At 59.7% G+C, this 15,000-nt stretch overlaps 1 non-coding gene across 1 annotated transcript; it reads right to left on the reverse strand.

The window, feature by feature from the left end:
• Nucleotides 1-3,072: 3,072 nt before the first annotated feature.
• LOC131865378 (5S ribosomal RNA) lies at nt 3,073-3,191 on the reverse strand. Its single transcript, XR_009364106.1, has one exon. It is a non-coding gene; the product is annotated as a 5S ribosomal RNA (ribosomal RNA).
• Nucleotides 3,192-15,000: the final 11,809 nt, after the last annotated feature.

Genomic DNA, 15,000 nt, shown 5'->3' on the forward strand with positions numbered 1-15,000 from the left:
CGGTTTGCCCCGGGTGCGCACCTCGCGTGCACCTTCGTCGGGGTGGGCACCTTGGCTGGGTTTGCCCCGGCTGCGCTCCGAAGCGGGGTTATTGGAGCGCCGCCTCTTTTTTTGTCGGAGCGTTTGGTGGGGTTTCTCGCATTGGCTCTTCCGAGGCCCGGTTGCCACCCTGGCGCGCACGAAGTCGGAAGTAGGGTTAATTGCCCGGGTGCGCACCTTTGCCAGGGTGGGCACCTTACCTGGGCTGCGCACCAGGGCGGGCTCAAGATGGCACGCGCGTTCCGTTTTTTTCACTATCTTTCAAAACGGAAATTTTAAAATCTCCTTTTTTTTTTGCCTTTTCTGGAAATTAGTGAAGGCAGCGCATCAAAGGTGCGCACCTCGCTGCCCACCTTGGTGTGCTCTGAGGTGCGCACCCGGGAGCGCTACGAAGTGTGCTCCAAGGTGCGGCGTGCACGTTGTCGGAGCCCGGTTTGCCCCGGGTGCGCACCTCGCCTGCACCTTGGCCGGGGTGGGCACCTTGGCTGGGTTTGCCCAGGGTGCGCTCCGAAGCGGGGTTACTGGAGCGCCCCCTCTTTTTTTGTCAGAGCGTTTGGTGGGGTTTCTCGCATTGGCTCTTCCCAGGCCCGGTTGTTGGGTGCGCTCCCACCCTGGCGCGCGCGAAGTTGGAAGTTGGGTTAATTGCCCGGGCGCGCACCTTCGCCAGGGTGGGCACCTTGGTGCGCACACCTTGGCTGGGCTGCGCACCAGGGCGGGCTCAAGATGGCACCAGCATTCCCTTTTTCTCACTATCTTTCAAAACGGAAATTTTAAAATCTCGTTTTTTTTTTGCCTTTTATGGAAATTAGTGAAGGCATCGCATCAAAGGTGCGCACCTCGCTGCCCACCTTGGTGTGCTCCGAGGTGCCCACCACGGTGCGCAACGCCGGTGCGAACCCGGGAGCGCCCCGATGTGTGCTCCAAGGTGCGGCGTGCACGAAGTCGGACCCCGGTTTGCCCCGGGTGCGCACCTCGCGTGCACCTTGGTGCGCACACCTTGGATGGGTTGCGCGGCCTGGTGGGCACCATGGTGCGCACCAAGGAGCGCTCCGAAGTGTGCTCCAAGGTGCGGCGTGCACGAAGTCGGAGCCCGGTTTGCCCCGGGTACGCACCTCGCGTGCACCTTCGCCGGGGTGGGCACCTCGGCTGGGTTGCGCGCCCTGGTGCGCACCAAGGAGCGCTCCGAAGTGTGCTCCAAGGTGCGGCGTGCACGAAGTCGGAGCCCGGTTTGCCCCGGGTGCGCACCTTCGCCGCGGTGCGCACCATGGCGTGCACGAAGTCGGAGCCCGGTTTGCCCCGGGTGCGCACCTCGCGTGCACCTTCGGCGGGGTTGCGCGCCCTGGTGGGCACCATGGTGCGCACCAAGGAGCGCTCCGAAGTGTGCTCCAAGGTGCGGCGTGCACGAAGTCGGAGCCCGGTTTGCCCCGGGTGCGCACCTCGCGTGCACCTTCGGCGGGGTTGCGCGCCCTGGTGGGCACCATGGTGCGCACCAAGGAGCGCTCCGAAGTGTGCTCCAAGGTGCGGCGTGCACGAAGTCGGAGCCCGGTTTGCCCCGGGTGCGCACCTCGCGTGCACCTTCGCCGCGGTGGGCACCATGGCGTGCACGAAGTCGGAGCCCGGTTTGCCCCGGGTGCGCACCTCGCGTGCACCTTCGCCGGGGTGGGCACCTCGGCTGGGTTGCGCGCCCTGGTGCGCACCAAGGAGCGCTCCGAAGTGTGCTCCAAGGTGCGGCGTGCACGAAGTCGGAGCCCGGTTTGCCCCGGGTGCGCACCTCGCGTGCACCTTCGCCAGGGTGGGCACCTCGGTGCGCACACCTTCTCAATGTTTTCTTGCCTTTTCTGGAAATTGGTGAAGGCAGCGCATCAAAGGTGCGCACCTCGGTGTGCTCCGAGGTGCGAACCCGAGAGCGCTCCGAGGTGCCCACGAAGTCGAAAGTCGGGTTAATTGCATTGTTTTCCCCGGGTGCGCTCCGAGGTGCGCAACATCGGCGCGCACCAAGGAGGGCTCCGAAGTGTGCTCCAAGGTGCGCACGATGGCGTGCACCTCTGGTGCGCACGATTCGGAGCTCGGTTTGACCGGGGTGCGCACACCTTGGCTGGGTTGCGCACCTTTTGTGCGCTCCAAGGTGCGCACGAAGTCGGAGCTCGGTTTGCCCCGGGTGCGCACCTTCGCCAGGGTGCGCACCTTGATGCGCACGCCTTGGCTGGGCTGCGCACCTTGGTGGGCGCCATGGTGCGCACCTTTCGTGCGCTCCAAGGTGCGCACGAAGTCGGAGCTCGGTTTGCCCCGGGTGCGCACCTTGGTGGGCGCCATGGTGCACTCCGAGGTGCCCAAGATTGGTGCGCACCAAGGAGCGCTCCGAAGTGCGCTCCAAGGTGCGCGCGAAGTCGAAAGTTGGGTTAATTGTCCGGTTTGCCTCGGGTGCGCACCTTGCGTGCACCTTCGCCAGGGTGGGCGCCTTGGTGCGCACACCTTGGCTGGGCTGCGCACACCTTGGCACCCGCGTTTCCTTCATTTTAAATTTTTTTTTTTTACAATCTCTCAAGTGGGAAATTCTATAATCTCAACTTTTTTTGCCTTTTCAGGAAACTTTTGAATGGAGCGCATCATTGGTGCGCTCCGAAGTGTGCTCCAAAGCTCTCTCCAGCTGCGTGCACCTGCCCCGGCCGCGCACCCGGCCCCGCCCAGCTTCGCTCACCTGTCCCGGGCGTCTGGTGCGGAACCTTAGAGTAAGAAACATCACCGTGCACCTTGGCCAACGTGCGCGACTCGACCGAGCGCGCACTGGCCGAGGTGCACACCGATTTCACCTGGGTGCGCGCGCAGCACCTCGGGCGCACCGGGGTGCGCGCACAACGCCCGGGTTGCACCGTGGCCTGTGTGCTCGGGGCGCCTCGGGTGCGCGCTCGGTGTCGCCCCCGCGCGCGCGGTAGTGCGGGCAGCGCACCCCGGCCCGGCCCGGCCCCGACGAGAACGCAAACGGGCAAAAGGTTTATTCAAATAGCATTGCGACGCCCGGCGAAAAACTAAAAAAGGGTGCAACACCGGGACTTCCCGGGAGGTCACCCATCCCAGTACTACTCCGGCCCAAGCGCGCTTAACTGCGGAGTTCTGATGGGATCCGGTGCACTAACGCTGGTATGATCGCACCCGTTATGAGCTTGTCGCAGTGTGTACTTAGCAAACCGCGACCCACGTGCGAATCCACCCCGGCCACCCACCCCCGTCGAGGTGCACACCCTCCCTCGCGAAGTGCGCCCCGTTCGCCAAGTGTGAGCCCTGCCCGGGTGCGCGCACCTTGCTAGGGCGTCGGGTGTGCACCCGGCCCGGCCTACGTGCGTGCACCTGGAGGGGGCGTCGTGTGCGTGCAGTGTCCCGTCTGCAACGCGGTGCCCACACACCACCTCGGGCGCAACGACCTGCGCTCACATGTGGGCCGAGTGCACCTTGGTGCATGTTCGGGGCGCCTCGGGTGCACGCTCGATCTTGCCCCGGTGCACCAAGGCGCTCGGTTTGCCCCGGGTGCGCACTTGGTGCAAGGTGGGCACCCAAAATAGGGATCAAGCACCAAAACACAAGTTTCGGGATGCAAAATGGGACCCAAGGACCACAAATGCGTTCCAAGACCCATGATGGGTCCACGAGAACAAAAATGTGTTCCGAGACTTAATAAACAAATATTGGGTTTTAGGAGAAGAAACATGCTCTGATGCCCAAAACGAGAATCGACCCCGAAAAGGCCACAGGCCAAAAGTGGGATGCGAGACAAAAAAAAATGGGACCCGAGGACCAAAATTGGGTTCCCAGGTCGAAGACAGGGCAACCGGACAAGAAACGACCTCTAAGGCTCGAAATGAGTCCCGACGACTAAAACTTGACAAGAAGCACCCATCAGGCACCCAACTCGACACCCATGGGATGCCGACCCACCCGGGCTTCCACCTAGCACACCTTGGCACCCACCCACCCTCGCACCCAACCTCGCACCCAACTTAGCACCTTTGAACCCACATTGGCACTCACCCTGACCCTGGCACCTTGGAACCCACATTGGCACTCACCTTGACCCTGGCACCCACCTTTGCACTCACCTTGGGACCCACCCTGGCTCCCACCTCGGCACCCACCCAGACACCCACCTTGGTTCCTTGGCACCCACCTTGGATCCTTGGCACCCACCCCGACACCCACCTTGGCACGCAACTTGGCTACTTGCCACCCACCTTGGCTCCTTGACGCCCACCCCGACAACCACCCCGTGACCTACCCTGGCTAGGGTTGGTGCACACCCACCCTGGTGCCCACCTTGGCACCCACCCTATGACCCACCTTGGCACGCACCTTAGTACCCACCCCGTTACCCACCCTAGGACCCACCCCGTGACCCACCTTGGCCAGGGTGGGTGCACCCACCCTGGTGCCCACCTTGGCACCCACCCATCCTAGCACCCAGCCTGTGACCGGGCTTGGAACCCAACCTTGCACCCGCACCCGTCTTGGCCAGTGTGGGTGCGCACCCATCCTGGCACCCACGTTGTGACACACCCTTTAACCCACGCACCCTAGCACCCACGTTGGCACCCACCTTGGAACCCAACCTAGCAACTTGGCACCCACCCCGTGACCCACCTTGGCATCCACCATAGCAGTCGCCGACTTGGCACCCACCTCGGCACCCACCTTGACACTTGTGGACCCACCTTGCCACTCACCCTAGCATCGACCCATCCTAGCACCCACCCTGGCACCTTTGCACCCTAGCACTCACCCATCCTAGCACCTAACCTGTGACCCACCTTGACACTCACCCTCGCACCCACCTTGGAACCCAACCTAGCACCCACCCACCCTGACACCAACCCTAGCACCTACCCACCCTTGCACCCACCCTGTGACCCATCTTGGCACCCACCCATCCTACCACTCAACCTATCACCCACCTTCTCACCCACCTTGGCATCCACCTTAGCACCCACCCACACTGGCACCTTGGCACCCACCTCGGGCAAGGTGGGTGCACACCCACCCTGGCACCCAATTTAGAACCCACCGAGCATGTTACCCACCTTGGCACCCACATTGCAGCCCACCCTAGTACCCACCCTATGACCCACATTGGCATCCACACCCTAGCACCCAGGCACCTCGACACCCGCCTTGACACCCACCCTAGCACTGAACCTGTGACCCACCTTGGAACTCACCCTAGAACCCACCCACCCTGTGAACCACCTTGGCATCCACCTTAGCACCCACCCACCTTGGCACCCACTCTAGCACTCACCCATCCTAACACCCAACTTGTTACCCACCTTGGCACCCGCCCTCGCGTCCACCTTGAAACCCACCCTAGCACCCACCCACGCAGGAGCCCACCTTGGCACCCAACCTAACACCCACGCATCCTGGCACCCAACTTGTGACCCACCTTGGAACCCACCCTAGTACCCACCTTTGAACCCACTATATCACCAACCCACCTTGGCACCCACCCTATGACCCTCTTTGGAATCCACCCTAGCACGCACCCACCCTGGCACCCACCATGGAGCGCACCCTAGCACCCACCCACCTCGGCACGCACCTCAACACCCACCTTGGTGTGCGCACTGCGCCAACCTCTCAAAGACCCTATGTGGTGCGCTCCAAAGTGTACACCTTTGGTGCGCTCCAAGGTGCGCACCTTTGGTGCACACCGAGGTGCACACCAAAGTGTGCACCGAGGTGAGCACCAAAGTGCACTCCAGGGTGCACACCAAGGCGTGCACCTTTGGTGCGGTCAATGCAAACAAATTCGGAAGTTGGGGTCGATGTCCTAATCGCTGCTGCAGACTACACGTATGAGAATCGGACAAATAGCTTTATATAGGGGAGGTGTTGCGTTTGATGGGTCGACTCCCCTGGTTGTGTGCACTGCACCAACTTCAAAGACCCTGTCTTGTTTAAGAAGTCAAAAGTTGGGGTGGATGTCCTAATCATTGCTGCAGTCTACGCATGTATGAGAATCAGACAAATAGCTTATATAGGGGAGGTGTTGCATTCGGTGGGTTGACTCCCCTGGTTGTGCGCACTGCGCCAACCTCAAAGACCCCGCATAGCAGAAGAAGTCGGAAGTCGGATTTTGGTGAGCACCAAGGCGTGCACCTTTGGTGCGGTCAACGCAGACGAATTCAGAAGTTGGGGTGGATGTCCTAATCGTTGTTGCAGGCTACACATGTATGAGAATCAGACAAATAGCTTATATAGGGGAGGTGTTGGGTTTGATGGGTCAACTCCCTTGGTTGTGCGCATTACGCCAACCTCAAAGACCTTGTTTTCGTTAAGAAGTCAAAAGTTGGGGTCAATGTCCTAATGGCTCCTGCAGGCTACACATGTATGAGAATCGGACAAATAGCTTATATAGGGGAGGTGTTGGGTTTGATGGGTCGACTCCCCTGGTTGTGCGCATTACGTCAACCTCAAAGACCTTGTTTTCGTTAAGAAGTCAAAAGTTGGGGTCGATGTCCTAATTGCTCCTGTAGACTACACATGTATGAGAATCAGACAAATAGCTTATATAGGGGAGGTGTTGGGTTTGATGGGTTGACTCCCCTAGTTGTTCGCATTACACCAACCTCAAAGACCTTGTTTTCGTTTAGAAGCCGAAAGTTGGGGTCGATGTCCTAATTGCTCCTGCAGGCTACGCATGTATGAGAATCAGACAAATAGCTTATATAGGGGAGGTGTTGGGTTTGATGGGTCGACTCCCCTGGTTGTGCGCATTGCGCCAACCTCAAAGACCCTGCATTGCGGATGAAGTCGAAAGTCAGAGTTTGGTGTGCTACAAGGTGTGGTCGAAGGTGCTCACCTAGGTGTGCACCTTTGGAGCACAGGAAAAGTGCCCTCCAAAAGTGCGCACCTTTGGAGTGCACAAAAGTGCCCTCCAAAAGTGCGCACCTTTGGAGCGCAGAAAAGTGCCCTCCAAAAAGTGCCCTCCAAAAGTGCGCACCTTTGGAGCGCAGAAAAGTGCCCTCCAAAAAGTGCCCTCCAAAAGTGCGCACCTTTGGAGCGCAGAAAAGTGCCCTCCAAAAAGTGCCCTCCAAAAGTGCGCACCTTTGGAGCGCAGAAAAGTGCCCTCCAAAAGTGCGCACCTTTGGAGCGCAGAAAAGTGCCCTCCAAAAAGTGCCCTCCAAAAGTGCGCACCTTTGGAGCGCAGAAAAGTGCCCTCCAAAAAGTGCCCTCCAAAAGTGCGCACCTTTGGAGCGCAGAAAAGTGCCCTCCAAAAAGTGCCCTCCAAAAGTGCGCACCTTTGGAGCGCAGAAAAGTGCCCTCCAAAAAGTGCCCTCCAAAAGTGCGCACCTTTGGAGCGCAGAAAAGTGCCCTCCAAAAAGTGCCCTCCAAAAGTGCGCACCTTTGGAGCGCAGAAAAGTGCCCTCCAAAAGTGCGCACCTTTGGAGCGCACAAAAGTGCCCTCCAAAAGTGCGCACTTTTGGTGCGCACCAAGGCGCTGGTTCGGTCGTTGCAGGCGAGTTCGGAAGTTGGGGTCGATGTCCTGAGCGGAGGTGCAAACTACACAGGTGTCGGAATCGGACAAATAGCTTATATAGGGGAGGTGTATGCTTCGATGGGTCGACTCCCCAGGTTGAGCGCACCGCGCCAACCTCAAAGACCCTACGGTATGGATGAAGTCGGAAGTTGGGTCCGATGACCAATTCGATTAGTAGGTATGCTCATGAGGTCGGAATTTGGGTCCGATGACCTGCCATGTGCAGGAAGGCGAATGTTGACACTGTGCGTTGCAAGGTGCACACCAAGGCGCTGGTGCGGTCTTTTTAGTCGAGTTCGGAAGTTGGGGTCGATGTCCTGATCGGAGGTGCAAGCTACACAGGTGTGGGAATCGGACAAATAGCTTATATAGGGGAGGTGTATGCTTCGTTGGGTCGACTCCCCGGGTTGAGCGCACCGCGCCAACCTCAAAGACCCTACGGTATGGATGAAGTCGGAAGTTGGGTCCGATGACCGATTCGATATGTAGGCATACTCGCGAGGTCGGAATTTGGGTCCGATGACCTGCCACGTGCAGGAAGGCGAATGTTGGCACTGTGCGTTGCAAGGTGCGCACCAAGGCGCTGGTTCGGTCGTTGGAGGCGAGTTCGGAAGTTGGGGTCGATGTCTTGATCGGAGGTGCAAACTACACAGGTGTGGGAATCGGACAAATAGCTTATATAGGGGAGGTGTATGCTTCGTTGGGTCGACTCCCCGGGTTGAGCGCACCGCGCCAACCTCAAAGACCCTACGGTATGGATGAAGTCGGAAGTTGGGTCCGATGACCGATTCGATATGTAGGCATACTCGCGAGGTCGGAATTTGGGTCCGATGACCTGCCATGTGCAGGAAGGCGAATGTTGGGACTGTGCGTCGCAAGGTGCGCACCAAGGCGCTGGTGCCGTCGTTGCAGTCGAGTTCGGAAGTTGGGGTCGATGTCCTGGTCAGAGGTGCAAACTACACAGGTGTGGGAATCGGACAAATAGCTTATATAGGGGAGGTGTATGCTTCGATGGGTCGACTCCCTGGGTTGAGCGCACCGCGCCAACCTCAAAGACCCTACAGTATGGATGAAGTCGGAAGTTGGGTCCGATGACCGATTCGATACGTAGGCATATTGGCGAGGTCTGAATTTGTGTCCGATGACCTGCCATGCGCAGGAAGGCGGAATTTGGGTCCGATGACCGAGTTGATGGCGTGCCATGCGCAGAAAGGCGGAATTTGGGTCCGATGACCGAGTTGATGTTGATGGCCCGCCATGCACAGGAAGGCGGAATTTGGGTCCGATGACCGATTTGAAGGCGTGCCATACGCAAAAAGGCGGAGTTTGGGTCCGATGACCGAGTTGATATTGATGGCCCGCCATGCGCAGGAAGGCGGAATTTGGGTCCGATGACCTGACATACGCATGGAGTCCGACTCGGGGGCCGATGTTCGATTCGATGACTTGCATTGTGGGTAAAGTCGGAAGTTGTGGTCTTTGACCCGATTCGATGACCAGACTTCGGCTGCTTGAGAATCGGACAAATAACTTATATAGGGGAGGTAGTGTTCTCGAGCATCCTCCCCCCGTGCCCGTTTATGTCGATTGATGCTGGTGCTCGACTGGTTGGAGCGCTCGGATGCAAAAATCTTGCACCAGGATTTATCGATTGTGATGGACACGGCAAGTCTCCTGATTGCTATGCAGGAGCTCATCGTGAATCTCTATGCGGCCTTGGTATGGACTCGACCTGCGGAATGGTTCGGCAATGGTAGTCGCTCCAACACGTCCTTGCAATGGCCACAGAGGTGATTCGACTAGAGCTCCAGTCTAGCTTTTGGGTTGCTTGGCGGACTGGTATAGCCGCGATCGAGTTCCGGCCATGAACGTTTTAGATAGCTCTTGGGCTTTCTGGGACGGAAGTCGGAAGTTTGGGCTGTTGTCCGATTTGATGACCATTCTTCGGATGTGTGAGAATCGGACAAATAACTTATATAGGGGACTGTGTTGTCTCACGCAGCCCCCTCCGTGCCCCTCTATCTCGACCGATGTTGGTGCTTGAAAGGGTTGGGATCGCTCGGATTTATAAACGTGCACCACCATTTGTCGAGTGTGAGGGACGCGGCAGGTCTCCTAAATGCTATGCGGGCGCTCTCTGAGAATCTCTATCCGGCCTCGACACAGACTAGTCTTGCTGAATGGTTTGGCACTGGTAGTCGATCCAACACGTCGTTGTTGTGGCCGCCTAGGCGATTCGATTCGAGCCCCCGTCTAGCTTTTGGGTTGCTTGGCGGATTTTGCCCTATCCGCAAGTGAGCTCGGTCCCTAAACGTTCGAGAAACCCGATTGCTATGCGCCGACTCTCTTTCTTGCGAGCCTCCATCTAGCTTTTGGGTCTCTACGGAACGGAAGTCGGAATCTGGGACCGTTGTTTGATTCGACGAGGCAGACTACGGTTGTGCGAGAATCGGACAAATAACTTATATAGGGGAGGTGTTGACTGGAGCATTCTCCCCCGTGCCCCTCTAACTCGACCAATGCTGGCGCTCGAACGGTGGTAGCGCTCGGATTTTCATTGAGCGCCAGCATTGGTCGATTTAGAGGGGCATGCGAGATTCCCGAATGCTATGCGAGGGCTCTAACGGAAATGTCTATTGGTTTCGGTATGGATGCAATTGCGAGTGGTTCGGCAAAGGTAGTCGTTCCGATGCGTCCATGTCGTGGCCAAATCGATAATTCGATTTGAGCCCTCGTATAGCATTTGGGTCTCTCGATGTGATTCCGCATTCCAGTCCCTTTGGGCACTGCTTGAGCCGCATCCCAGGGGGTTCCCTTCCCAATAATCTGCCTCGCAACCCGATTGCTATGCGGTGAGGCTCCTCGGCCGCCTCGGAACTATCTGTGTATCAGACGCATCGCGGGATAAGGGGTTGGCAACGGTAGTCGCCCCAAGCGCGTCCGATGCTTGGACCATTCCGAGGCGGCCCTGAAGCCTCTTCCGTCTAGCCGTTGGGTCCTTCTCGCCGCATCCCTCGCCTCGCACCCCGATTGCTATGCGGTGAGGCTCCTCGGCCGCCTCGGAACTATCTGTGTATCGGACGCGTCGCGGGATAAGGGGTTGTCACTGGTAGTCGCCCCAAGCGCGTCCGATGCTTGGACCATTCCGAGGCGGCCCTGAAGCCTCTTCCGTCTAGCCGTTGGGTCCTTCTCGCCGCATCCCTCGCCTCGCACCCCGATTGCTATGCGGTGAGGCTCCTCGGCCGCCTCGGAACTATCTGTGTATCGGACGCGTCGCGGGATAAGGGGTTGTCATTGGTAGTCGCCCCAAGCGCGTCCGATGCTTGGACCATTCCGAGGCGGCCCTGAAGCCTCTTCCGTCTAGCCGTTGGGTCCTTCTCGCCGCATCCCTCGCCTCGCACCCCGATTGCTATGCGGTGAGGCTCCTCGGCCGCCTCGGAACTATCTGTGTATCGGACGCGTCGCGGGATAAGGGGTTGTCACTGGTAGTCGCCCCAAGCGCGTCCGATGCTTGGACCATTCCGAGGCGGCCCTGAAGCCTCTTCCGTCTAGCCGTTGGGTCCTTCTCGCCGCATCCCTCGCCTCGCACCCCGATTGCTATGCGGTGAGGCTCCTCGGCCGCCTCGGAACTATCTGTGTATCGGACGCGTCGCGGGATAAGGGGTTGTCACTGGTAGTCGCCCCAAGCGCGTTCGATGCTTGGACCATTCCGAGGCGGCCCTGAAGCCTCTTCCGTCTAGCCGTTGGGTCCTTCTCGCCGCATCCCTCGCCTCGCACCCCGATTGCTATGCGGTGAGGCTCCTCGGCCGCCTTGGAACTATCTGTGTATCGGACGCGTCGCGGGATAAGGGGTTGTCACTGGTAGTCGCCCCAAGCGCGTCCGATGCTTAGACCATTCCGAGGCGGACCCGAAGCCTCTTCCGTCTAGCCGTTGGGTCCTTCTCGCCGCATCCTTCGCCTCGCACCCCGATTGCTATGCGGTGAGGCTCCTCGGCCGCCTCGGAACTATCTGTGTATCGGACGCGTCGCGGGATAAGGGGTTGTCACTGGTAGTCGCCCCAAGCGCGTCCGATGCTTGGACCATTCCGAGGCGGACCCGAAGCCTCTTCCGTCTAGCCGTTGGGTCCTTCTCGCCGCATCCCTCGCCTCGCACCCCGATTGCTATGCGGTGAGGCTCCTCGGCCGCCTTGGAACTATCTGTGTATCGGACGCGTCGCGGGATAAGGGGTTGTCACTGGTAGTCGCCCCAAGCGCGTCCGATGCTTGGACCATTCCGAGGCGGACCCGAAGCCTCTTCCGTCTAGCCGTTGGGTCCTTCTCGCCGCATCCCTCGCCTCGCACCCCGATTGCTATGCGGTGAGGCTCCTCGGCCGCCTTGGAACTATCTGTGTATCGGACGCGTCGCGGGATAAGGGGTTGTCACTGGTAGTCGCCCCAAGCGCGTCCGATGCTTGGACCATTCCGAGGCGGCCCCGAAGCCTCTTCCGTGTAGCCGTTGGGTCCTTCTCGCCGCATCCCTCGCCTCGCACCCCGATTGCTATGCGGTGAGGCTCCTCGGCCGCCTTGGAACTATCTGTGTATCGGACGCGTCGCGGGATAAGGGGTTGTCACTGGTAGTCGCCCCAAGCGCGTCCGATGCTTGGACCATTCCGAGGCGGCCCCGAAGCCTCTTCCGTGTAGCCGTTGGGTCCTTCTCGCCGCATCCCTCGCCTCGCACCCCGATTGCTATGCGGTGAGGCTCCTCGGCCGCCTTGGAACTATCTGTGTATCGGACGCGTCGCGGGATAAGGGGTTGTCACTGGTAGTCGCCCCAAGCGCGTCCGATGCTTGGACCATTCCGAGGCGGACCTGAAGCCTCTTCCCTCTAGCCGTTGGGGCTTTCTCGCCGCATCCCTCGCCTCGCACCCTGATTGCTATGCTGTGAGGCTCCTCGGCCGCCTTGGAACTATCTGTGTATCGGACGCATCGCGGGATAAGGGGTTGGCAGTGGTAGTCGCCCCAAGCGCATCCGATGCTTGGACCATTCCGAGGCGGCCCTGCAGCCTCTTCCGTCTAGCCGTTGGGGCCATCTCGCCGCATCCCCCACCTCGCACCACGATTGCTATGCGGTGAGGCTCCTTGGCCGCCTCGGAACTATCTGTGTATCGGACGCATCGCGGGATAAGGGGTTGTCACTGGTAGTCGCCCCAAGCGCGTCCGATGCTTGGACTATTCCGAGGCGGCCCTGCAGCCTCTTCCGTCTAGCCGTTGGGGCCATCTCGCTGCATCCCCCACCTCCTCGGCCGCCTCGGAACTATCTGTGTATCGAACGCATCGCGGGATAAGGGGTTGGCAGTGGTAGTCGCCCCAAGCGCGTCCGATGCTTGGACTATTCCGAGGCAGCCCTGCAGCCTCTTCCGTCTAGCCTTTGGGGCCATCTCGCCGCATCCCTCGCCTCGCACCCCGATTGCTATGCGGTGAGGCTCCTCGGCCGCCTGGGAACTATCTTCGTATCGGACGCATCGCGGGATAAGGGGTTGTCACTGGTAGTCGCCCCAAGCGCGTCCGATGCTTGGACTATTCCGAGGCGGCCCTGTGGCCTCTTCCGTCTAGCCGTTGGGGCCATCTCGCCGCATCCCCCACCTCGCACCCCGATTGCTATGCGGTGAGGCTCTTCGGCCGCCTTGGAACTATCTTCGTATCGGACGCATTGCGGGATAAGGGGTTGTCACTGGTAGTGGCCCCAAGCGCGTCCGATGCTTGGACTATTCCGAGGCGGCCCTGCAGCCTCTTCCGTCTAGCCGTTGGGGCCATCTCGCCGCATCCCCCACCTCGCACCCCGATTGCTATGCGGTGAGGCTCCTCGGCCGCCTTGGAACTATCTTCGTATCGGACGCATCGCGGGATAAGGGGTTGTCACTGGTAGTCGCCCCAAGCGCGTCCGATGCTTGGACTATTCCGACGCGGCCCTGTGGCCTCTTCCGTCTAGCCGTTGGGGCCATCTCGCCGCATCCCCCACCTCGCACCCCGATTGCTATGCGGTGAGGCTCCTCGGCCGCCTTGGAACCATCTTCGTATCGGACGCATCGCGGGATAGGGGGCTGTCACTGGTAGTCGCCCCAAGCGTGTCCGATGCTTGGACCATTCCTAGGCGGCCCTGAAGCCTCTTCCGTCTAGCCGTTGGGGCCTTCCCGCCCCATCCCTCGCCTCGCACCCCCGATTGCTATGCGGTGAGGCTCCTCGGCCGCCTTGGAACCATCTGTGTATCGGACGCATCGCGGGATAAGGGGTTGGCACTGGCAGTCGCCCCAAGCGCGTCCGATGCTTGGACCATTTCGAGGTGGCCCTGAAGCCTCTTCCGTCTAGCCGTTGGGGCCTTCCCGCCCCATCCCTCGCCTCGCACCCCGATTGATATGCGGTGAGGCTCCTCGGCCGCCTTGGAACTATCTGTGTATCGGACGCATCGCGGGATAAGGGGTTGGCACTGGTAGTCGTCCCAATCGCATCCGATGCTTGGACCATTCCGAGGCGGCCCTGCAGCCTCTTCCGTTTAGCCGTCGGGGCCTTCCCGCCGCATCCCTCGCCTCGCATCCCGATTCCTATGCGGTGAGTCTTCTCGGCCGCCGCGGAACTATACCTGTTATTGCTACTGCATCCTTCGGCTGGTAACCTCCTCTGCCGCCTTGGAACGTTCTCTTTGTCGGACGCGTCGCGGGATAAGGGGTTGGCACTGGTAGTCGCCCCAAGCGCGCCCGATGCATAGACCGCTCCGAGTCGACCTTGCTTTCAGCCTCTCACATGCATAGACCTCTCTGAGTCGACCCTGCAGCCTCTCACGTTTAGCCTTTGGAATCTCGCCTCACAACATGATTGCTATCCTTGATGCATCCCTTGCCTCGAGCCCTGATTGCTTTCTTGGCTGCATCCCTCCTCTCCTCACAGCCCGGTTGTCATCACTGCTTCATCCGTCGCTTCATGCATTCTGGCTGCTGGGCCCTTCCCACCGCACACCTCGATTGCTATCTCTTCTGCATCACACACCCCGATTGCTATCTCTGCTACATCCCTCGGCTCTCACTTCTGCATCCTTCGCCTCACACCTCGATTGCTATCAATGCTGCATCCGTAACCTCACACCCCGATTGCTATGCGGGGAGGCTCCTTGGCCGCCTTGGAAATTTCTGTGTGTCGGACGCACCGCGGGATAAGGGGTTGGCACTGGTAGTCGCCCCAAGTGCGCCCGATTCTTAGACCGCTTCGAGGTGACCTCGTAGCCTCTTTCGTCCAGGCTTCCTGCCTTCAACGCCCTTTTTACACCTCGATTGCTATGCGCGGGCTCGTTGGCGTCTATCACCTCTCTGCGAAGAGTGGCACGATGATTGTTGGGGTAAATCGTAGCAGTCCGATCTCTGGCCTTGGGCCATTGTGAGGGCTGATCGATTTCCTGTGCGCATCTC

Source organism: Cryptomeria japonica, unplaced genomic scaffold (assembly GCF_030272615.1).
Source record: "Cryptomeria japonica unplaced genomic scaffold, Sugi_1.0 HiC_scaffold_109, whole genome shotgun sequence".
NCBI lineage: Eukaryota > Viridiplantae > Streptophyta > Pinopsida > Cupressales > Cupressaceae > Cryptomeria > Cryptomeria japonica.